Genomic DNA, 24,522 nt, shown 5'->3' with positions numbered 1-24,522 from the left:
GACCCCTAGCCTAGGAACCTCCACATGCCTCGGGTGTGGCCCTAAAAAAACAAAAAAACAAAACAAAAAGAACCAGAATGGACCTGAACATGCAACCATAACTGGTCAGCAGCCAGATAAACTCCTATGGGGCCCTTGCACCTTGTCCAAACACAGACTTTTAAGAACAAGCCTCTACTCATACGTGTGTTGACAGAGCAAAGGGCTTGAAGAAATTAAATGTGGCTCCAGCCTCTTGTAGCCTGCACCTGATCTGGAAACTTGATTAGGGAGTTTGCTTTCAGAGTTGTCTACATTGGGTGAACCACGTATGCCGGAGGAAGGGACACAGTATCTCTCTGTGTGTCTGTGATTATTTTCTTTTTGAAAAGCTGTTGCGGAGCTGGGAGTTTTCCTGATCTATTTTCTCACCTCCAAGCAGATCTGGATATAAACTATTCCTAGACTAAATACTGGCTTAATTAATTGTGAATTTCCGAAGAAGATTCCACAGTTTGCATTAGGATGCAGCAATGCTTACTCCAACCCGCTAAATGTAACCTTCATTTTCTCAGGCCATACTTGGAGGCTTTTAATTAGGCACATGACAAAATCAGTGGTATCTGGCTCTAAGGTCCTACTCTGGTTTCTTCATAAGGCATCCAACTTCCTAAGTTTTTTTTCATTTTCATGGGCCCCAGGTGGTGTCACAGGTTCTGGGAGTGTTTTTCTTGTTGCTCAGAATTAGCCTCCTGCTGGTGCTCCAGCCAGGGCTCTGCAGCTCATTGCTACTCCAGTTTTGGGGCTCAAAGCTGATGAGGTGGGGGATTCCCAAGCCCTTCCTTCTGGTGAATAATGCAGATCTTTTAGCTGCAAACTGGCTAAAGGGCTAACACAGTTTAAGCCTCCAAGAGTCATCTTTTAAAATTCAGCATCACTGAATTGTTAAGAGTTTAAAACAAGAATTTAAATTTTTGTTAAGAATTTAAAACAGGTGTTCTCAAAGACTAGGCCAGAAAAACAGTAATATGCATCATAATAAGTGATTTCTTATAGGCAGACAGGCGTGTCTCTTGGTCTTCTGCTACCTTAAGATGGATTTCCTGTCCTCCCAGGCAGCCCCATCCTTTTCCCCTGACGATTGTTAGGAAAAGCCTCTTATTGTTTGGTTTAGGAAATGGAATCACCGTATGCTAAGCGAGTGACCATCCGCCTCAAATTCTTACATCCTTTCCTCCAGGATGCTTTGAGGCTTTGAGACCCTTACACAAATAAGACGCTTCTATCTGATATCTTAGACTTTCCCAGGTGAATTTGAAGACTATACATCTTTCTTTTCCCTGTTTGACCAAGGTGGGCCTTGTAGCTACAGCATCTTTTTTTTTTTTTTTTGTCTTTTTTGTTGTTGTTGTTATTGTTGTTGTTGTTGTTGTTGCTATTTCTTGGGCCGCTCCCGCGGCATATGGAGGTTCCCAGGCTAGGGGTTGAATCGGAGCTGTAGCCACCGACCTACACCAGAGCCACAGCAACGCGGGATCCGAGCCACGTCTGCAACCTACACCACAGCTCACGGCAACGCCGGATCGTTAACCCACTGAGCAAGGGCAGGGACCGAACCCGCAACCTCAGGGTTCCTAGTGGGATTCGTTAACCACTGCGCCACGATGGGAACTCCCGCTACAGCATCTTTAACACTTTCCCAGGCTTGATGGAATTCCCGAGGATCTATTATGTGTGCCTCTGCCTTATTCTGCACACCCCTTGGCATCAGCCTCTACTTTCCACTAGTCTCAGGTCACTCCCGTCTTGCCACTCTCTGGCCAACTCCCACACATCCATGATGACGAAGCCATCAGAAAACAGCCACCACCATTCCCCTGCATGCACACACAGACACACACGCACACATGTTTAGGGCCCTTGGGTTTAAATTATTTAGCAAAGATGGAAAAATATTTGCTTTGGAGCCAAAATAAGGAACACTTTCAAATAAGCAGAACTACCTTCTTATTGTCTATTAATTGCAAATAAAACAGGATTTTAGAGTTTTCCACCACCGCAATCCAGGCCCATCATCTCTTGCATGGGCTCCTAGAATGATCTCCCTATTTCCAACACATTCTCCATACAATAGCCCGTGTTCTTTTATTTTATTTTATTTTTTGTCTTTGCTAGGGCCACACCCACGGTATATGGAGGTTCCCAGGTTAGGGATCTAATCGGAGCTGTAGCCACCGGCCTACACCACAGCCACAGCAACCCAGGTCCAAGCTGCATCTGTGACCTACACCATAGCTCATGGCAATGCTGGATCCTTAACCCACTGAGCAAGGCCAGGGATCAAACCTGAAACCTCATGGTTCCTAGTCGGATTTTTTAACCACTGAGCCATGACAGGATTCCCAGTGTTCTTTTAAAATCTTACCATGTCACTTCCTCGCTTGAGGCCTTTTGATGGCTGCCCATTGACAGAGAATAAAATCTGAACTCCATATGCTGGCCTCCCAGGCCCTCATCTTCCTACTTCCCCAAACTCATCTCATGCACTCTCCTCCTGCCCACTGTCCTCAAACATGCAGTCCTCTGTCAGTTGCCAGGACCTGACAAGCTCTTTCCTGAATTAGCACCTTTGTACTTGCTGTTCCACTGCCCAGAAGGCTGTTCTCCTGCCTCACTCTTCAGGTTTCAGATTAAATGTCACCTTCCCCGGTGGGCCTTCCCTGACCACAATAATGATAATTACTACATTGCTGCTACCTCTACAGTAGTAACAGCAGTAGTATAATTAATAGTAATAGGTAAGAAGACTAGCAGGTCACCCCTAAGATTCTCCATCATGGATTGTTGTCATTTCCTTCATCGCTTAGCTATATCCTGTCTATCTGTTTGTTTATTATCTGTCTCCTCAGCTTGAATGTTAGTTTCTCCACAGCATCAGGATGCGTGTCTTATTCACCGCTGGGTCTCTATCTCCTGGTACAGTGCCTGGCATATATAGTAGGCAATTAGTCATTACTTTTTGAAGGAGTAAGGTCTTAGGAATAGAAAGTAATTTAGAAGTCACCTAATCTGTCTAGACCCTTACCCCAATCCAGGGCTCTATTTTCAGCCCCCCTGGAATGCAGAGGTGGCATTCACACTGGTAGAGAACAAAAAAGATCAATAGGAAAGAGCTAATTGAGTTTCCTTATTTGTTCTGATGTCGGCTTTGCTTTTTGCACACAAATAGTCACATGAGTCGTTTATTCTTAGCTAAGCAGTGAATCTTGTGGCCACTCCCTTGGAGTTGGCGATAGCTGAATGGGTTCTAGATTAATATTCACATACTTGTTCATGAAATCTTAATGCTTTTGTCTACTCACATTCTAATTATCCCTTCATGAATTATTTTCCAAACCGTGGGCTTTGACTCATTAGTGAGTAATGAAATCTATTTATTATATCACTACCTGCATTTGGAAAACAGATTAGAAAATATAATAGCGCATTGCATTTTTTTTTTTTTTTTTTGGTTGCATCTGCAGCACATGGAAATTCCGGGCCAGGGATCTAATTCGAGCCACAGCTGCAACCTACACCACAGCTGCAGCAATGTCAGATCCTTAACCCATTGCGTTGGGCTGGGGATTGAACCCATGCTGCCCAGAGACAACACTGGATCCTTAACCCACTGCACCACACTGGGAACTCCAGGAGTGCATCATATATTGTAAAGATAAGTACCGTCTAGGGAAACTTTGGTTTCAGTCATGTATGTGACTGTGTGCGTATGTGGACCAAGTCTTGATGTAAAACACATTTCTTACGGTAGGAAATAACAAGAAGTCCGAAAGCCACAGTAGAAAGGAGAGCACCTCGTAGTCTTAGGATGACACTGGGTTTACCTCGGGGGCCCTGTCAGCCAGAGTCTGAGGCTGTTCGGAATTGAGGTGGATGAGAACGACGATTCTGCCACACTTCAAATGAAAGCACTATTCACCTGTGGCCTGTAAACCGTGTTAGAAAAATCTCCCGGAAGCCTGGGGGACCACATCAGCTGTTTGAAATAAACTACAAATATAACAAATGTACTGTTATTTCATAATTTGTTCTTCATTGTTTTTCTTCTCTATTCCTCTATCAGAATAATTTTGGTCCAACAGATTCAGGCCAAAGTGACCAGGAGTCTGGTCAGAGTTAAGGTGAAGGGGAAATGAGCAAAGAGTTTCAGGAATTAGGTCCAAAAAGAACATTGTAGGTTCTCCTTTTTGTGCCAGTTTTCTTCCGATGGCTTCTCCTTTTGCAGTGAAATAGGAAGCAAGGTCATCTGCTGAGAATGAGGCTGGGGAGGAGGTGCTGGAAGTTTGAGCAGAGGGGGAGCGTGCAGGAGCAGGAGAGTGAGGGGATTAAGGAAACGTAGCAGGCTGTGGGCAGCACGAAGGGATATGCATTTAAAGTGGGTTCAGGAGTACCCCTTGTGGGCCAGTGGTTAATGAACCCGACTAGCATCCATGAGGACATGAGTTCCACCCCTGGCCTCGCTCTGTGGGTTAAGGACCAGCATTGCCGAGAGCTGTGGTGAAGGTCGCAGATGCAGCTTGGACCCCACGTTGCTGTGGCTGTGGCGTAGGCCAGCGGCTACAGCTCCTATTGGACCCCTAGCCTGGGAACCTCCATATGCCGTGGGTGCAGCCCTAAAAAGACAAAAATAAATAGAGTGGGTCCAGTGAGCGTGGTATGTGTTCAGCTGGGGATGAAGCATGCGGTAGTCAGAGTTGACTTTAACCACAGATGAAAGGAAGAGGGAGCAACATAAACAAAGTCTGAGTGCTTGGAATTACATGATGTGTAAATATACTAAAGAAATCTTTGAGGAATCAGAGCAATTCATTTGGCTCCAATGTTCACCCGGAAAGCTGAGAAACAGCCAGGCCCTTGCCTCTTGCAAGTGAAACGTGTAACACACCACACTGAACCGAAGAGGCTTGTTGTCAGCTGCTCCCCAAGTCTTCTGACTCAGAGCTGTGGGAGTCCCAACCTCGAGACTCATTTAGGTGTGTTTGATGCAGCCTCCTCTATTCATGTAGCGCAACACCGGGAGGGCCTTTTTGTAGCAACAATGACCAGAAAACAGGCTGAATCCCTACTGTGGAATGAAAATTAGAAACCGTTCACTAGACCATTTCAGCACAGTTCCAGAATATATCAACAAATCATAATTACTGTTCAGTGGGGGGTTTATATTTCTCCTCAGTGAGGAGGCAGTAAAGCTAGCGTCTTAATTTTCAGCCTAGTCTAATATGATATCTTCTTTTTTGGCCTTAATCAAATCCAGGTTCAGTTAATCCTCTTCTGCGTAACCTCCAGTTGTTCCACTTTGCTGTGTGTACCTTGACGAATCTGAGTCTTTAATAACCATTTACCAAAAATGCTCGCTCTCTACTTTGGATTCATATGCAGTATCTTTCTTTCACGGCGTGTGTCTGTATCTAACACCTGTTATTTGACCAGCACCACGTCTGGCCCTAGAGATGCAAAGTAAATCAGATAAAAAAGAGTCCCTGCCCTTACAGTTACTCTTCTCTTCAAGAAGCAGTCACAGTGGAATTCGGTCAGTGCTCAAACAAGGCCACATGGAATATAGGTAGAGTTGTCAGGTAAAATAGAGGACGCTCAGTGAAATCTGAATTTCAGATAAATTATAATGTATGCGTTTATCCCGCGTTACCTGTAACTCCATGGAAGCTGAGAGCAGGTGTTTTTGATCTACTCTAAAGAAATGAGAAAAGACTTCCTGAAAGAAGGGATGTTTAAACCGGAAGGTGAGCTTTGCTTTATGCAGCAAGTCCATACCAACGACATTGCTCAGTAGGATTCAATTCTCTCTGGAAAACGCCTTCTTTCATTCTTGGGATGTGGCCATTGTCTTTCTCCAAAGTGTTCTTCTCATAGAGGGAAGTGCTTTTAAACTCTTTTATGGAAGAGTAACTTTCAAATGAGAGTTTAAGTCAGAAACACTTTTTCCCCATTTGACAGAAAACGGCCGCCAGGTAACTTCCTCGGTAATTTGATTAGTGTCCTTCCGATACAGTCCCCTTCTGGGTTAGAGCAGCTCAAGGTTTTAAGGTTTCGCTACGCACGCCCATATCCAGTTAGGCCCCGCAATGTGTTTATTGGTGGTATAATTTTCAGGATGAATTATTTATGTATATCCTCTAAGTCGAGTGCTTTCTGGATTAAAAAAAGGGCTTTTAAAAGGCTAGCCCACCTCTCCTCTGCATCTCTTCTGCCCTTCTCTGACTTTCTTCCAAAGCTATTTCTCCAATGCTATTTCTGACTAACGTATGTTGTGAGGATGCCAGCTGTTTGTTTTAACAAAAAAAAAGAACCCAACCTTTACTACTTCTCATTGAGTAGTAATAAAAATGCCAGAATATACTTCTATAATTCTAGTAAATAGATTATTTTAATCAGCCTATTTATAAGCATTCGAACCTGTTACCATCCATTCACTTGGGCAAGATGTTAAGGCGGTGAAATCAATTGTTTTGAACAGACTCAATCACTGTCACTTGCAGAGAGAGAGAAATTGCTTATTTATCGAGGGAATGTTGTCACAGATTTAAAAAAAATACCCGCATCCCTCTCACCTTTCATTTGCCTGACCTTCAAGGTTGAGTGATGCATCAAGAAGGTATGTCTGCGTCTCTACAGACAGTCGCATCCCTGTCTGCCCCTCGGCTCATCTGCCTTCTCCAAGGGAGGGAGGTCATTCCTGCCAGGGTCCACAAGGGCGATAGCACGGCCCTTGTGTAGTGGATGCACTTTGGAATATCTTGGTGGCTCAAAACAAACCTTTAATTGGCTGTGTACATTACCCAGGCCCTGGCCACAGAGGCTGGACTGGGGGTAGGCCAGAGTTCTCTCCCAGAGAATTCTGAAGTGGGGAAGAGAGGAGAGAGTGAGTCTTTCTTTCCGTGTGGCTGGAACTGTAAAAGTAAATTGAGGGCTGTGGCTGCCATCTGCCAGCTGCCATGTGGCTCGAATAACTGAGAAAGCCCGATGCTGAGGAAAACAACGAAGCGAGAAACAGTGAGTCTCTGGGCTCTGCTGACCGGTCTGTTCGCACGTCAGTGCTCCTGACGCCTGGTGGCTTACACGCCCGCCCTCAGCTCAGTGAGACACCCCTACCTTCTCAGAGCTTCCTCTCTTTCTACTTAAAATCCTAGTTCAAGTTAGTTTCTACTCTCCGTAAACAGTAACAGCCTGATGAATCCTGAGCGCTGTGTGTTCTGCCCCGACACACCTGGTGAGATGGTTTTCCTCTAGTGGCCTTGTGATGTTCGAGCCGCCCTAGCGGCTCAGTCCTGCTGGGCAGGTCGAGGAGAACACAGGTAGGACGCAGAGTGGGGAGAACCGCACAGCACTGAATTCAAATCTAACCACACCATTTTTTCCTCTTGTTCAAAGTCTTAAAAACTTGTTCTAAGTTTTAAAAAATTGAAGTAGAGGAGTTGCCGTCGTGGCGCAGTGGTTCACGAATCTGACTAGGAACCATGAGGTTGCGGGTTCGGTCCCTGCCCTTGCTCAGTGGGTTAAGGATCCGGCGTTGCCGTGAGCTGTGGTGTAGGTCGCAGATGTGGCTCGGATCTGGCGTTGCTGTGGCTGTGGCGTAGGCCGGCGGCTACAGCTCCGATTGGACCCCTAGCCTGGGAACCTCCATATGCCGCGGGAGCAGCTCTAGAAAAGGCAAAAAGACAAAAAAAAAAAAGAAAACAAAATTGAAGTAGAGTTGATGTATAATGCTGTATTAATTTCTGCTGCACAGCAAAATGATTCCGTGATACATATAAAGACACTCTTTTAAAATATTTTCCATTATGGTTTATCATCGGCCATTGAATACAGCTCTCTGTACTGAACGGTAGAATCTTGGGGGTTTTCCAATTCATGTACAATAGCGTCAGTCCGCTAACCCCAACCTGCACTCTACCCTTCCCCCAGCTCTTCCCCCCGCCACCAGTGGCCACAAGTCTGTTTCCTACGATTGTGGGTCTGTTTTCTGTTCCGCAGATAGGTTCATTTGTGTCATATTTCAGATTCCACATATAAGTGATTTCATATGGTATTTGCCTTTCTCTTTCTGACTTACTTCATAGTATGATAAACTCTTAAGTCCACTGATGTTGCTGCAAATGGCATTATTTCACTTTTATGGCTGAGCAATATTTCTGAGATGTACATATATGTACATCTTTATCCATATATGTACATACATATATGTATGTACATCTCAGAAATATTTTTGCCTTTTTTTTAGGGCCACACCCATGGCATATGGAGGTTCCCAGGCTAGGGGTCCAATCGGAGCTGTAGCTGCTGGCCTACACCACAGTCACAGCAATGCCAGATCTGAGCTGCATCTGTGACCTGCACCACAGCTCACGGCAATTCTGGATCCTTAACCCACTGAGCAAGGCTAGGGATCAAACCTGCGCCCTCGTGAATACGAGCCAGATTGGTTTCCGCTGAGCCACAACAGGAACTCCATATGTATCGCATCTTTATCCATTCCTCTGTCAGTGGACATTAAGTTGTTTCCAAGTCTTGGCTATTGTAAATAGTTTGCTATGAACATAGGGGTGCATGCACTTTTCAAATTATTGTTTTTGTCTGGATATATGCCCATGAGTGGGATTGCTGGATCATATGGTAACTCTATCCCTAGTTTTCTGAGGAACCTCCATACTGCTTTCCATAGTGGCTGCACCAATTTACATTCCCACCAACAGTGTAGAAACATTCCCTGAATGCACAAAATAAATGCAAATACTAGTCTGTCCTTGCATAGGCATAAAGTGAATGCTATCTACTATAAAATTAATAATGTGTAAGTTTTCTTATTGTTTTATAACTTTGCTTTTAAAGAATACATTACCATACAGTATGCCTCTCTCTCTCTCATAATTGGAGAAACTGCATATGAGCCTATAATTATAGGTAAGTGGTTTTTTAAAAAAAATATACCCACGTTTCCATACTATATTATGAATATGACTGTAATACCATATGCCATAAAAATTTTATGACTATTCCTTCATTGGGAGTTCCCGTCATGACTCAGCAGAAACGAATCTGACTAGCATCCGTGAGGATGCAGGTTTGAGCCCTGTCCTCGCTCAGTAGGTTAAGGATCTGGCGTTGCCATGAGCTGTGGTGTAGGTTGCAGACGCGGCTCAGATCTGGCATTGCTGTGGCGTAGGCTCTCAGCTACAGCTCCGATTGGACCCCTAGCCTGGGAACCTCCATATGCCAGGGGTGCAGCCCTAAAAAAAAAGAAAAGAAAAGAAAAGATTCCTTCATTGGGTATAGGCTAGGCTGAAGCAGTCCTATCAGTTATACTAGGCTACCATAAAGCAATACTGTGTTCTTTGTTATCAATGCAAGTATCTTTATACCTATGAATAAATATGAATTTCTTTTTCACATTATCTTTTCATTTTTGGTGTCTACTGTTAGCAATACATATAACATCTACAGTGTTTTGTATCGTGTAAGACATTATTGATGTAGGTACTGACAAACAGACAATTCATCTTGTAAACACACAACAAACTTACCCTATCAATAAATACAGTATTGGAGTTCCTGTTGTGTCTCAGTGGTTAGCGAATCCAACTAGAAACCATGAGGATGCCAGTTTGGTCGCTGGTGTTGATTGGTGGGTTAAGGACTGGGTGTTGCCATGAGCTGTGGTGTAGGTTGCAGACACAGCTCATATCCTGCGTTACTGGAGCTGTGGGGTAGGCTGGCAGCTGCAGCTTTGATTCAACCCTTAGCCTGGGAACTTCCATATGCCACACATGCAGTCCTAAAAACAAACAAACAAACAAAACAAATAAAGAGAGTACAAACTGTAAATGTATTTTCTCCTACTTATGAATTTCTTAATACATGTTCTTTCCCTACCTTACTTTATTATAAGAATATAGTACATACAGTACATATAACATATAAAATATATGTCAATCGACCGTGTTATTGGTAAGGCTTTAGGTCAACAGTAGGCTCTTAGAAGTTAAGTTTTGGGAGAGTCAGAAATTATTCGCGGATTTTTGACTCCGTGGGAGTTAGCATCCCAACCCCTTTGTACTATGTATTCTGTCATGGCCAGACCAAAAGGCTCTGTGAAATTTTGAATCCCATTTTTCCTCCCTTAATGCCATATAATAAGGATTGTCTTGTATTAAATAAGCCTTCAGGAATCAAGACAGCCCTAGGAACTGGGTCACATCATTGGCTCTTCTTCAGTTGCATTTCATTGATCGTTTGCCGCGAAGGGAACCACTATTCTCTTCCTTTCTCCTCCCTCATCTGCTGCTACCACTGACTCCCGCCCCATTGCCTTGAATATACACTGCAAGTCTTCTGCCTTCTCATCACTTTGTCCCACTGACGGCCTTTAATGGTCTCTCAGAATCTTTTCATCTTCAGTTTCTACTCTTAAATTACCAACTAGCCCACAGTACCTCTTGTTGGAACACTTTAAAAGACCAACCTCTACCATGTCTCTCTCTGGGTGAAAATTTAGGGGCCAAATCTCTTTTCCTAGCTATGGCAGGGAAAAATAGGTGAAAAGGAGGGCGTGTTGGTTATTCTCTGCAGCACATGGCCACCCAGGACTGTTCATTCATCAGGGGCCGTGGCCAGAGTTTTGCTAGAAGGAGCAATGGACATGGCCAGCTCTGAGATTTGCTTAGCTGGTGGTTTATTTACAAATTTCTCTCTCCTTCTCAGTGTGTGTTTTGGACAGTAGGAGGCATGTTTTAGGTATCCTTTAATGCTTAATGCCTTGCACATTGCTTGGCATATAGTAGGTTCTCAATATGTTTTATCGAACAAATGAATGACCTGACAAATGGCTCTCTTGGCGCCTCAGCTAGACTCTTGGTTCGCTTGATTGGCCCCAGAGTTTAATACAGATCCTTAAAATTAACAAATACAAGATTATCTCAGGGATCATTTTAAGAAATGATTTTTTAAAAAAAATAATTGAAGTACTAAGAGAAGTGTTTTGTAATTTCGCTTTAATGATTTTAATTATATCCATATCAATTTTTAATCTGTTACATAATGTTTCTGGAATGACCTGGGATAAAAATTTGTCTTCTCATGCATCTTAAATACTCCCCAATTAGAATTTTTAAAATACTAATTTAGATTGAATCTCCTTATTTGTTTGAATAGCATTTCAGAGCACTTCTCTGGGTAATGAAAATATTTCATGCAGACTGTAGGTGTGCACTCAAGCATTTGTTGACGCCCCCGTGAGCCAGTGAGTCACTGACCCTGAAGCTGAGCGAGGGGTTTGTGCCACCCCCGTGGTAATGCAGAGACTTCTTGCCTACCACTTCTTCCCACATTTTTGTTATATTTAAAGGAGGAAATTATTATTTACTTCAGATTTTATATCCCGATATGTTTTGCAGGGCACAGATTCCTAACCGCAGCCATTCTTGTTATACAACATTGCCATGGGAACAATAAAAACTAGTGATTACAAGTGACACCTTAGGAAATGAAGAACCGTCTGCCAATTCTACAGCATTTTAAGACTCAGAATTTTTTTCCTCAACGTTACATCACAATTATCAAGATGTTGGAATGAAAACATTCTTAACTAAGTGGCTAACTGACGATTCCTATGTGTTTTGAAAAGGCAACCACTAAGTAATGTTATATGTTTAATTTTGAAATATTTTGGTTTATCAAAAAAAATAACTTCTGTTCATTGTAGCAAAGTTTAAAAATAATGACAGGAAAAAAGAAAAACATTTAACAATCCAGTAGTCCTTCTCCCCCACAGTTTATTATATTTTTCTGGTAATTGTGTATGTGGGTATTGTGGTGGTGGAGTGGGAGACACACAGACACATGCACACAGACACACACACACACACACACACACACACAGACACGCACTCAGACACACACAGAGACACACAGACATGGACACACACACAGACACAGAGACACAGACACACGCACACACACAAACACACACACAGACACACACAGAAGACTCTTTCCCAATATATTTTGCTCTATATGCCCTCCCCTTTTTTTACTTAACAGTTTATTGTGAACATTTTTCAAATATTATACTATGGTGTCACTTTTATTGATCGAATAATATACATGTTTTATTGAACAGATTTACTGTATTTTATGTAACAATCCCTCTTTTTGTGGGACATTTTAATTTTTTCAAATTTTCACCAACACCAAACACAAACCAAAAGGGAAAAAGAAGATGGCGAGTGGGAAAGGGGTGGGCAGAGGGAGAGCGCAGGAAGAGACCCCAACCGATACCTTGTGACACACATCGTTAGTAAGTCCCTTGGCGTGTATTTCATCATTATAGTGTCGTGAAATTTCTACTTTAAAAATATCTGTTTTTCAGATGTTTTGTCAAAGAGCAACTGAGAACAGGCGTAGTACCCTCTCTAACACTGGATTTGTCTTTGAAAATAATCCTTATTAGGCAAAGAGGGCATTTTGATATTGTTTTAATTTGCATTTGTATGACTGATGAAAGCGAAAAATCCATCTTTATTGGCACTTTTTGTTCCTTCTTTTCTGACTCACCTGCAGAAGGCCTTTGCCCATTTTTCTATTTGGCTGTTTTTCTTTTTGTCTTTCTAAGGCCGCACCTTTGGCATATGGAGGTTCCCAGGCTAGGGGTCGAACTGGAGCTACAGCTGCCAGCCTACACCACAGCTCACAGCAATGCCAGATCCTTAACCCACTGAGGGATCAAACCTGTGTCCTCATGGATACTGGTCAGGTTCATTTCCGCTGCACCACAATGGGAACTCCTGTCTTTTTCTTATTGATTTGTAAGACTTCATAACTCTTTGTCCCTTTTGTTCCCTTCCAGTTTAGCATCTGCCCTTTAATTTTTGATGATTTCTAAAACACTTTTTAGTTTTTTATGTATTTTAAAAATCAATCTTGGCTTTACATTTCATGTGATATAATTCCCATTTTGAAAATTATATAATTATTTTTCTATATTTCCTTTTAGTAAGTTTATGGTTTCATTTTTATATTAAAATCTTTAATCCACCAGGAATTTAATTTGGCACATGGCATATTTTTTTTTCCTCCAATCAACTGGCCAGTGGCTCCCTCACTTATTGTATAATTTATAATTTACTTGCTGATTAGGTATGCCACTGTTATTATCTAGCTCCTTGGGTCTGAATAACATTGAATTTTAATGTGAAACTATAAAACTGCTTGACAGATGTAACCATTTTTCTTTTCAATCAGCAGCTCTATGGAAAATGAAGAGATGTCTGTTCAAATGCCAGAAAGATATTGAGTGAATCATTAGCTTAAAAAAAAAAAAAAATCAGGAGTTCCCGTCATGGCGCAGTGGTTAACGAATCCGACTAGGAACCATGAGGTTGCGGGTTCGGTCCCTGCCCTTGCTTAGTGGGTTAACGATCCGGCGTTGCCGTGAGCTGTGGTATAGGTTGCAGACACGGCTCGGATCCCACGTTGCTGTGGCTCTGGCGTAGGCCAGTGGCTACAGCTCTGATTCAACCCCTAGCCTGGGAACCTCCATATGCCACGGGAGCGGCCCAAGAAATAGCAAAAAGACAAAAAAAAAAAAAAAATCAAGAATGTTATACACATTTTATAATACTCTTATTGCTAATATACACTTGTTAGGTATTCTAAATATTTCATTTCTATGTGTCTGGGATGTAATGACATATTTTATGATCACATTTTTCTCAACAAGCCAATAATCTTAATGCATTATGTGTAATATATGCATAAATATATATTATCACTATTCAGAAGCTAAATATTATTTATGAATTTATGATATACTTAAAAAATTTCATATACATGGGTAACTTACTGTAACAAGTTCACAGATCTTCAAGTTAAATATATTGGTTCATGTTTTTCCAATATTATCAAAATATTTACAGCACAGAAATTAAAATCAACTTTGCAATTCTTTAAATCAAAGCTGCAAACACATAGAAAAACATTTGTGTACAAAAATGGATTTATCTTTGTGCTTTAGATGTCCTTTTCACCTAAACACAAAAATCACAAAGATATATATTTCTAATCTGAGCAATAACACTACTTTTAGTAAAGATTAAAGGTTTGATGGTGAACTCTGTAAACAGGAGCTTCTTGGGAACAAGGACTTTCTCAACCACTTTGCCTATAATTTAGCCACAAATTAAGCCACCTACCATTAGGTGCTCCTAAAAACACCGTAGTTGGTTAGTTAATCCATTTCCTATCTCATTGTGATGAATGCTGGCCTTAACCCAGATATATTTAGGTCGCATTACATAACCACAACCATAAGGGTAAATCTGCAGAATTTTATGTTAGGTCACTCCAAGGCTTGAGATACATAATTCACTTTTCTTCCCCTGCATATTTTCTAAGACACTTTTAGAGCTATTTTGGTACATCTGATAAATGTAAAAAATACTTGCTATCAAAAAACCAAGATTGGGAAGTTCCCATTGTGGCTCAGCGGATTATGAACCTGACTAGTATACATGAGGATGTGAGTTCGATCCCTGGCCTCCATCAGTGGGTTGGGGAATCGGCCTTACTCTGAGCTGTGGGGTAAGTTGCAGATGCGCTTCAGATCCTGTGTTGCTGTGGCTGTAGCGTAGGCCTGCAGCTGTAGCTCAAATTCTACATATGGAAGCTGGAACTTCCATATGCCTCAGGTGCAGCTCTGAAAAGCACAAATCAAGACAAAACAAAACCAAAAAACCCCAAGATTAAATCCTGTGTGTGAGCTTGACTGAAAAAAGAGCTACATAGTTATTACCAAGAAATTGGTCTATGAATTGCTTGTGCAGAATCTCTAAAGCCTCTTCTTTTCCCAGTGCTCATTTACAATGAAAAAACAAGCCAGGTGACAAGGGAATTTAGCCTGGGAAAAAGGCTTATTTTATCCCCCTTGAGAGACAAATTTGATTTTCTCTCTTGACTCATGTTACAAAGTATGGCTGTTCTCCAAATCAGAGGAGATAATTTTTTTTTTAATGTTTCTCACTTCCTTCTCTGTCTCTTTTTTTTTCTTTCTGTGCTTTTTAAGGCTGCACCCACAGCACATGGAGGTTCCCAGGCTAGGGGTCTCCAGAGCCACAGCTGCCAGCCACAGCCACAGCTGCCAGCCACAGCCACAGCAACGCCAGATCTGAGCCTCATCTGTGACCTACACCACAGCTCATGGCAACGCCAGATCCTTAACCCACTGAGTGAGGCCAGGGACGGAACCCACAACCTTATGGTTCCTAGTCGGATGCGTTTCCACTGCTCCCTGACGGGAACTCACTTCCTTCTCTCTAATCCCGAGTTCTCCAGTGTATAGAGAACATTTACCACTCCATCTCCACAGGTCGCTCCTAAATCATTCCACCTACTTCCTGTTCCATCAGAAACTCTTACTCTATTCCTGCATTATTTTTTTTGGTAAAATCCAGACCTCCGAGCTAGAAAAACAGGCACCACTCTTTCTCTTAGGAGTTTTCCTGATTTCACGCCCCATCCTTGTCTCGTTCCCTTTACTCTTGATTGTTCTAAGCTTGTTCGCTTTCCGGATCTGTCCTCTTCAGCTCACAAGCACCATCATTATTATTATCCCAGGTCAGTCCTGGTGCTTATAATCCAAGGCGAGGGAGGCAGTTGTGTGGGCCACACATGGCTACTTTCATTTTACGGCTTTAGTGCAGATCCTTTTAACTGGGAGATCCACGAGCACAGGAATTAAGTCCCTCTTGTGCACCAGTGTACACACAGTACCTACCACAGAATGCTCAGTATATTTTTACTGAATTAACAATAATAGCCATCATTTAATAACTCTACTTATCAAATGATAGGTCTTGTGCCATGCACAAAGGATATGTCCATTTTCTTCAAGAAAACACTGAAACTTAGAAAAATAACATGTTCCTGATCACAAGGCTAGTTAAAATTGAAGAGCCAAAACATGACCTAATCCCGGGTTTGGAAAGGCCAGCGCCCACACGCGGTCTCCGCACTCACAGTGCAGAGGCAGGATGACATAACTACGCGGATGTGTTGATCAGGAGCCAGGCGGCATGGGTTTAAATCTGACTCTCGTCGCTGTGAGCTAATCAACTCTCTGTGCTTCGGTTTCATTCTTGTAAAATAGCGGTCACTTCTTGGAAAACATTCACTGGTTCCCAGATCCACCTCAGAGTTTCTCCGATCTGCTACACTGCCTTTGTTCTGCCTGCTACCATTGGCCTGAAGATCACCAGAGGCTTAGACCTCTGCAAATGAAGGCTTATATGACCCTCGTGGGCAAGCTTCTCAGCTGGCTGAGATGGCAAGACCATGAGGAGCCACACCTGGATGAGACTGCGCCGGAACTGGAAGAATGGCCACTTGACCTCCAGAGGGCGGGACTAAGAGAACAATAACCAGGGGGATGTAGCTTTGGGCTTGGAAGGGGCGCACGCAGGGGCCGCATCGGATGGGCTGGAAGCAGTTTGTCATGTACATGTGGAGAAAGGGAACCAAATCATAAAACACAGAGGCCAGCTCTTAGGCCACACACAGTGCACAGGGACGTCTCCCTGCCCTGCAGAGGGTCAAACAGCAGCAACATCCACACGCATCACCTGGAGTCTAGCCATGGCTGCGGGACACAGGGCTAGAAATCTGACCCAAACCTGCCAAACAGACTTGCTCTCTTGGGAAACTGGCATTTTGAACTGAGATGCATAGAGATGGGGCGTTGCCTCCAGCCCAGGAGGAGGACTAGTTATAGATTCCTACTGCTGCGTTTCCCTGGTTATCCAACAGCTCCCAAGATTCTGTGAGATACACCAGAATCCTTCTGGTAAAGTCAGCTTAAGTGGCTAGAGTTGTTCACTGCAACCGGGAGAGCCTTAGTATGACGCTTCTCTGAGTATCTTTCGCTCATGCTGGTCTTTCACAGGCTCCTTTCCCTCAGCCTCCACCAAAGTATCACAGCTCACCAAGAATGCCATCGTTCTGTCTCACTGAGCCTTTGCTGGGCCCCTTCTTCCTGAAAACTTCTTCAAGGATTACCTCCTCTCTAACACTTTCAATCAACATCCCATATTTACCTGCTTTGGTTTGGAAGGTCCTCCACTCTGCCCTTAGGGCCCGTCATGCCACAATCAAGGCACATATCACACTGCACAGTAGTCCTGGTTTATTTGCCTCATCTCTCATTAGATGGCAAGCTCCTTGATAGAAGGGGCAACGTCTTATTTGACTTTATTTCTCCAGTTTCTTGTTACAGTGTCTGGCACATAGGAGAGCCATGAAGTAAATGGCTGAATGAATAAACAGCTTCTGCATCAGGAGAACATGCTCAGACTTACCTGCTGGAAGAATGTGAGAGACGATGGAAAAAAGCCAAGGCCTTTCTAGACCTGATGACAGCTGGTCCCCAAACATTTGGGAGTCCAGCCAAAGTTGGAAGACTCACAGCTGACTCAGAAAGTGAGTAAACCCAGCTAATTCCAGAGGAATTGCCCAACTAACATAGAGGCTTCTAAAGAATAATAAATGGTTAGTGTTTTAATCCATTGACCTTTGGAGTAGCTTGTTAGGCAGAATTTTTTGTGGGAAATATAATTGGCACAGTATCTGTGGGTTAGATTTCACCTGGGGATTACCGGCTTGAGAGCTTTGCTAGTTAAACAAAAGATTTAAAATATAAGGACGGGAGTTCCCGTCGTGGCGCAGTGGTTAACAAATCCGACTAGGAACCATGAGGTTCCGGGTTCGGTCCCTGCCCTTGCTCAGTGGGTTAACGATCCGGCGTTGCCGTGAGCTGTGGTGTAGGTTGCAGACGCGGCTTGGATCCAGCGTTGCTGTGGCTCTGGCATAGGCCAGTGGCTACAGCTCCAATTCAACCCCTAGCCTGGGAACCTCCATATGCTGCGGGAGCGGCCCAAAGAAATAGCAAAAAGACAAAAAATAAAATAAAATATAAGGACGGCTTTTTCAAGTCCCATTGTGAATATGAAGAATGGATACATTTATAAGTCAGAAGAAAAAAAATTTCTTGCTACTTGCTAATATAAGACGTTAAAAACGACATTAATTTAAAATTTTTAAAAAATTTAAAGGAGAAATCAAAAGTAGTCACCCATAATTTTTCTGTTCCAACACAACAATGTTAACTTCTGAATGTTTATATCCAGCATTTATCCGCATAATATATATTTTCATATAGTTCTAGTAACAGTAATGTATGTTGCTTTAATATGAAAGGGAAAGTACCATATTCATACATAGTTATTTAAATAGTTACGTAATAATTCTTTAATCTGATAGACACATTATTTCTCTATTATTTTAGTTAGATTGCTTTTATTTTTTCCTATAAAGGTGGCAAAGTACAGCTTTTTTCTTTCTTTGATGTTATTGTTCTAGGGATGAAGGCTAGGATGGGTGTCTTTCTTGTTTGCTGCCATATCCCAAGTACCTAGCAAAGTATACAGTAGACACCCAACAAACATTTTCTGATGAATGCAATGCATGAATGGATAATGGGATTTACACAGACTTCCTAGTTCTTCTTCAAATGTTTTTTAAACTAGCTTAATTGAATTAGACGTAAAGGTCATATCATTTGAAGGAAAAATTTATTTGCATCATATTTTAAATTTATCACCTATAGACAAAGGAATTTGCTATTCACCTTAAAATTGTTGAGCTAGTTACAAAGTTGACCCCTAGAGTAGACAGAAGAAGGAATCCCAAGGTTTTTATTCATGAAGTGCTTATACAAATATCACTAGATGAATATCATTTATTCCCAGGCCTTATTCGCTTCTCAGGAACACTTAGCCCCTCTGGCTACTTCTTTCTTAAACTCCATCATGTATCAGTTTATGTGATAGTGAATTTATACAACCTTCTTGCTATTTCTCTGACCCCTCTTTTGCACTCACCAGTGGCTGTTCACCAGATATCCTTTGTCCTCTGTCCACCACCTTTTGCGATCACTGCCTATAATCACTCACAATCTTGTCTTCAGCCTCTCTTCTCTTCGAAACATGCACAGATCTGTGTATCGAATCCTGATCACTCCGCTGTACTCATCCACCTCCATTTCCTTAAGACCCTCTTGTGCTTGTATTTTCAACCTCTGCCTCTTTTCCTTGAACTACATGTCTCCTGGCCTTTGCAGCTCTTCCTTGACCCTGCTTCTTCCCCAAGCTGTCAGGCCACTGCCCCTTTCCCTTTCCCACTGAGCTTCTTCAAAGTGTGCTCTGTGCTCTTGGCTCCAGTGCTTCCCTGCATTCCTCTCCTTAGCTCTCTGCACGCTGACGTCTGCCTTCGGCTGCTGACCTTTTACTTCAGTGCTGTTCGACCCCCTTCCAGCGATGCTCCCTGTGGCGTCTCACACTCTTCCAGGTCTCCCCTCAGGGTTCGCTTTGCTTGAGTTCTACCCAGTCTCCTCTGACAAACTTTCTTCTTTTTGCTTTTTGTCTTTGGGCTTCTTTTTGACTCTACTCTCCTTAAAAGTGCTCATTCGCTTCCAGAGTTAACAAGTATTTACATGTGCCCAGAGCTGTGCAGGCCTGGGGCTACAAAATGAACAAGCCAGACACTCAATGGCTCTGCAATACTTCTCCTTTTTCACTTGCAGATGCAGCGAGAATTCTACATAAATTCTGTTTCTAAATAACTGATTTGTTCCCTCCATCTTATTATCACTGAATACTCTTTGTTCAGGTCTACATCATTAACTTGTTTTTGCAGCAGCCTCATAACTAGCATCCTTGTCTCTATTCCAGTCCATCTCACATGCTATCCCAGACTAAGCTTTTAAACATTTATATCATCCCCTTTCAAAAACATTCACTGGCTCTTCCCACCGCCTACAGAAGAAAGGCTAGACTCCTTCAGGATGTTGGAGAGACCTGAGATTTTGGAGTCAGAAAACTTGGATTATAGTCCCAATCTATCACTTACTCACTTGGTGACCTTAAATAATCTCGCCGTGTTTTGATTTTCCCATCTATAGGATGGGATCACTGACTGGTAATAAAGACTAAATACACATGAAAGTGTGTGTGTGTGTGTGTGTGTGTGTGTGTTTCAGTCATGCCTGTGCTCACAGACTTTCTCAGGCCAGGGATCAAACTCTTGCCACAGCCGCAGCAGTGACCTAAGCCACAGCAGGGACAATGCTGGATCCTTAACCACAAGGCCACCAGGAAACTCCTAAAAGTGCTCTCTATTTTTAAAGTGCTGGAATTAATATAACTCTTTTTTTCTTTATTTAGAAATAGTTACCATACTGAAAACAGACTGAGCTTCAGAGTTAAACAACATCCTGTTTTCAAATTCAGCTCTATTACTTATTATCTGTAAGACTTTGTCTTTTTCTTTCTTTTCTTTACGGCTGCACCTGCAGCATATGGAAATTCCCAGCCTAGGGGTTGAATCAGAGCTGCAGCTGCCGGCCTACACCACAGCCACAGCAACAGTGGATCCAAGCCTCACCTGAGACCTATGCCACAGCTTGTGGTAGTGCCAGATCCATAACCCACCAAGCGAGGCCAGGGATCAAACCTGCATGAACCCAAATCCTGACAGGCACTGTGTTGGGTTCTTAACCCAGTGAGCCACAATGAGAACTTCAATCTAATGAGACTTTGGACAAATTAGTACACCTCTCTAAAGCTGTTTTCCCACCTATCAAAATACCCATTTTGTATGGCTATCTGAAAATTCAATGAAATAGTGGATATGAAAAGATCTAGCATAGCATATAATTTATCATAGGCACTGACTGACTATCCTTTGGGCCTAATTTACTTTTTCTACATCATATCCCACCCTACCTCTTCACAAACCCCTAAACCACTTCAGGCCTCCTGATTTTCTCAGTTCCTATGATGCACTTTTGTGTTTCTTCCTCAGCTGCATACTCTTTCCTTATTAAAATTCTACTCAGTCTTCAAGGCTCAGCTGAGATGTTGAGTCTTCTCTAAAGCCCTCTGTATCTCACAATGGCTCCTTCCTCTGAGCACTCTTAGCTTGTATGTTTATCACAGTATTGTTTTTCAGTCTAGTTTACATCCTGATTCTCCCAACAGATTGTAGGGGCTTTGAAATCAAGAAGGCTGAGTATTTATTCCTCTTTATTTCTCTCACTTCATAATTAGGACAGGAGACACTTGGTTGTTGAGTGAATGTCAGTGCTGCCTTTCTTTTTCTGCTGCCTGCGGGACATCACTTCTTAAGGGCCTGCTGCTGCCTCAAACCCAAACGTGTGCAAAAGCAATTACATCTCTAAACTGCTCCTTTTCCATTTCGCTGTATTTGATACTAACCGAATCCCTAATCTGTTTCTGAGGCTAAAAATCTTACAATTAGTCAATCTAAACAATTGACTAATTTGTTTTCTTGACCATCAAGGAGGCAAACTATCAGGTTCTTCCAATTCTTTCTGTGAAACAGTTACTGGATCCACCTTTCTTTTCACTCCCATTATTCTATTCCAATAATTAATAACCATCAGTGTAATGACGGTTATTTTTAACAACTATCACCATTTATTGAGCATTTATGTTCTGGGCTAAATACTTTGCATACATCATGTCATTCAATCTTTAACATCCCAGGGAGGCAAGGACTCATTTTATGGATGAGAAAAATCAGGACACAGCTGACATACTTTACCCAAGGTTAGAGGCAATTAAGTGTCAGAGTGGGGATCAAATCCAGATCTGAAGCTAAAGCCCAGAGCTGAACTCTTTCAAGTTGTATAGAACAAAAGGAGGATTTAGGAAGTAAACAAGCACAGGAAACTGTTTCATGGAAGCCCTCTGTCTTTTGCAAAAGCAGAATACACTGACACTCTAGCGATCCAGGTATTTGGGGGGCTCTCTGGCACGAGCATTTGAGGCTCTAGAGCTTCTCTGCTTATTTCCAAGGCCCTTGTTCCAACTGACTGGCTTCTCTCTCCTCACCCTCTAGGCCTCTGTTCGTGAGTTCCACTGCCTCACCCATTTGGCCATCTCACTTTTCTTGAGCTGTTGTACAACACAAATGCTTTATGTCAATTACGGCCATCTCCTGTTTCCAGAACAATTTCTGCCTCCACAACTTCATGTTGTTACTTTGAAGACAGTTTATTTTCTCTCCACCTCAAAATATAGTCAAAAGCCTGTATTTTAAAGCTCCTTCATTACTTCTCAACAGCGCCAATGGATTTTTGAGGCATAACCATGTGGTAAGTCTTCTTGCTGACCCATGATGAACCCATTAACATAAACCTTTTGAGATTTGGGGGTTATTTGCTCTTGCAATATAATCCAGCCTATCCCCACTGTTATACTGAGTTCAGGGAAGTAATTTAGCTTCATCGTTTCGCTTTCCTTATCGGTAGAGATTAAATCAGCACCTTAATCTGTAGAGATTAAAATACGGTTGCTCTTGAGGATTAAATGAGATAATACAGGTGAAAGTACTTGGGTACGATCAGGTTAGTAATAACAAATGAGCATAATGGGAAGTACTTGTTTGTTTTTTCAAACATTTAAGCTCCAAATTACAAATGGTATAAGATTATTGTCAGCAATTTTAGCTGAAAGCTTGGGCATCTACAAATTAACACATCTTAAGATAACTACTACAGAGTTAGCCTAACTCATCCTAAGAAACAGCTCTATTTTGTTTCTGTTCATATGAATTTTGGGATACCATGAAAAACATGTTTCATATACAAGCATTCTAAAACCCTTAAAGCTTATTAAAGAGATGCTATCCTTGTCTTTTCAAAAGTCTATTTATAATAGGGATCTACTGTTCTATAAATGTTTAAATGTGGGCTCCAGATTAACATATTTCTCTGCTATTTATATTTAAAATTTCCCTCAGCCATACTACGTATGGGTTATCAGTGGCTGAAGACTACCCAGACCTGGTAAAGATGACAGCCATACCCCATCATTTATATAATAATTCATAATGTTAAAGGTGCTTTTACACACAGTCTCATTCGACTTTGCGTCTTCTGAGTTATATAATATTTCCATTTCTGGTTGAGGAAAAAGGAGACTTGGAAGGTGGCCTGCCTAAAGTAACAAAAAACTGGGACTGGAACCTAAGTTTCTTTACTACACATTTCTTGCTTCTTTTACCACAGAACTCTGTAGTAATAAATTACTGGAGTAACAACATGTGTGCTCTACTGCTTTATGTATCATAACCCTACAAGCCTATGTAGCACAAATGTTATATGAAAAGGCAAAATTATCATTATTACATTTTTTTCAAGAATATTAAGTTTTGGGTCAGTGACAATGTGATCATTTTGGGGACCTTTTTTGCTAGCTAGCTTTTTCAGGCTTGCAAACTTGGTAAGCCCAAGATAAATTTAGGCAATAAAACCCTTTAATGCAACAGTACCTTGACCTACAAAAATACTTAATAGCCAACATCTGAGCCAAGAGTTTCACATTCCCACTTTAAAGAAAAACTTTATCAAATAAATTTTGTTTCGACTAAACTTAGTAACACTGAGAAAAAGGGTCTAAACTAGAGAAATTAAAAAACCTGCAAGTGTACTGGCGAAAATGCTAAATGAAAAATTTTTTTAAAAAATGTAATTAAGGTCTCCTAAAGTGCTACACCTAGGATCATACACCAAAAGGTTTTAAGAAAACATTTCAAACAAGCCAGTTGCTGTCCAATCTAAGAACAATTTAGCTGATTAACTAAAGTGCCCAAACTCATGTAAACGGTATCCGGTTTGCCTTTTAGAAATTGCACCTCCCTATTTATAATATAGTCTGCTTCTTCAAAATGACAGTATGGCAAACTTAGCTTTTAGAAATAATGCAATTTTTCTTTTTTTTTTTTTTTTTTTTTGGTCTTTTTGTTGTTGTTGCTATTTCTTGGGCCGCTCCCGCGGCATATGGAGGTTCCCAGGCTAGGGGTTGAATCGGAGCTGTAGCCACCGGCCTACGCCAGAGCCACAGCAACGCGGGATCCGAGCCGCGTCTGCAACCTACACCACAGCTCACGGCAACGCCGGATCGTTAACCCACTGAGCAAGGGCAGGGACCGAACCCGCAACCCCATGGTTCCTAGTCGGATTCGTTAACCACTGAGCCACGACGGGAACTCCTTTTTTTTTTTTTTTTTTTTTTGGTCTTTTTGTCTTTTTGTTGTTGTTGCTATTTCTTGTGCAATTTTTCTTAAGAACTTGATACACGTTTGCAAAAAAAAAAAAAAAAAAATCAGAGCCCACTCTTTTTCGCTTCATCAAAATCCAAAATGTCTAAATCGGAACCTTCTAATCTGGCTCATTGTAGACTAGGCGTTTCCACTACGATGGATCTTATTTCTAGTTTCCAGTTTAGGTATTAGCAGTGACCGCGAGGGAAAGTCACTTTTCTGAATGTTTCCCATAAAACCAGAAAATGGGTGGGGCGCCCGAGTTTCCACCCGAATAACGTCTATGAGGTACTATCC

The 24,522-nt window shown here is 42.0% G+C and overlaps 1 protein-coding gene across 1 annotated transcript in view; it reads left to right on the top strand.

The window, feature by feature from the left end:
* The window catches only part of CCDC18 (coiled-coil domain containing 18), a 167,013-nt gene extending 144,737 nt beyond the window's left edge, over nt 1-22,276 (top strand). The window contains exons 31-32 of the mRNA XM_085023994.1: nt 16,361-17,520; nt 22,021-22,276. The gene's annotated coding sequence lies outside the window, so the exon portion shown is untranslated. The remainder of the gene's footprint in view (nt 1-16,360; nt 17,521-22,020) is intronic.
* Nucleotides 22,277-24,522: the final 2,246 nt, after the last annotated feature.

The sequence above is a fragment of the Sus scrofa genome, chromosome 4 (genome assembly GCF_054392235.1).
Source record: "Sus scrofa isolate SSC_HxYL_T2T_F1_AM1 chromosome 4, Sscrofa_HxYL_maternal_Yorkshire_Landrace_v2.0, whole genome shotgun sequence".
Lineage (NCBI taxonomy): Eukaryota > Metazoa > Chordata > Mammalia > Artiodactyla > Suidae > Sus > Sus scrofa.
The sequence above is the reverse complement of the archived record's forward strand: the minus strand, read 5'-3'. Positions and strand labels throughout refer to the sequence as shown.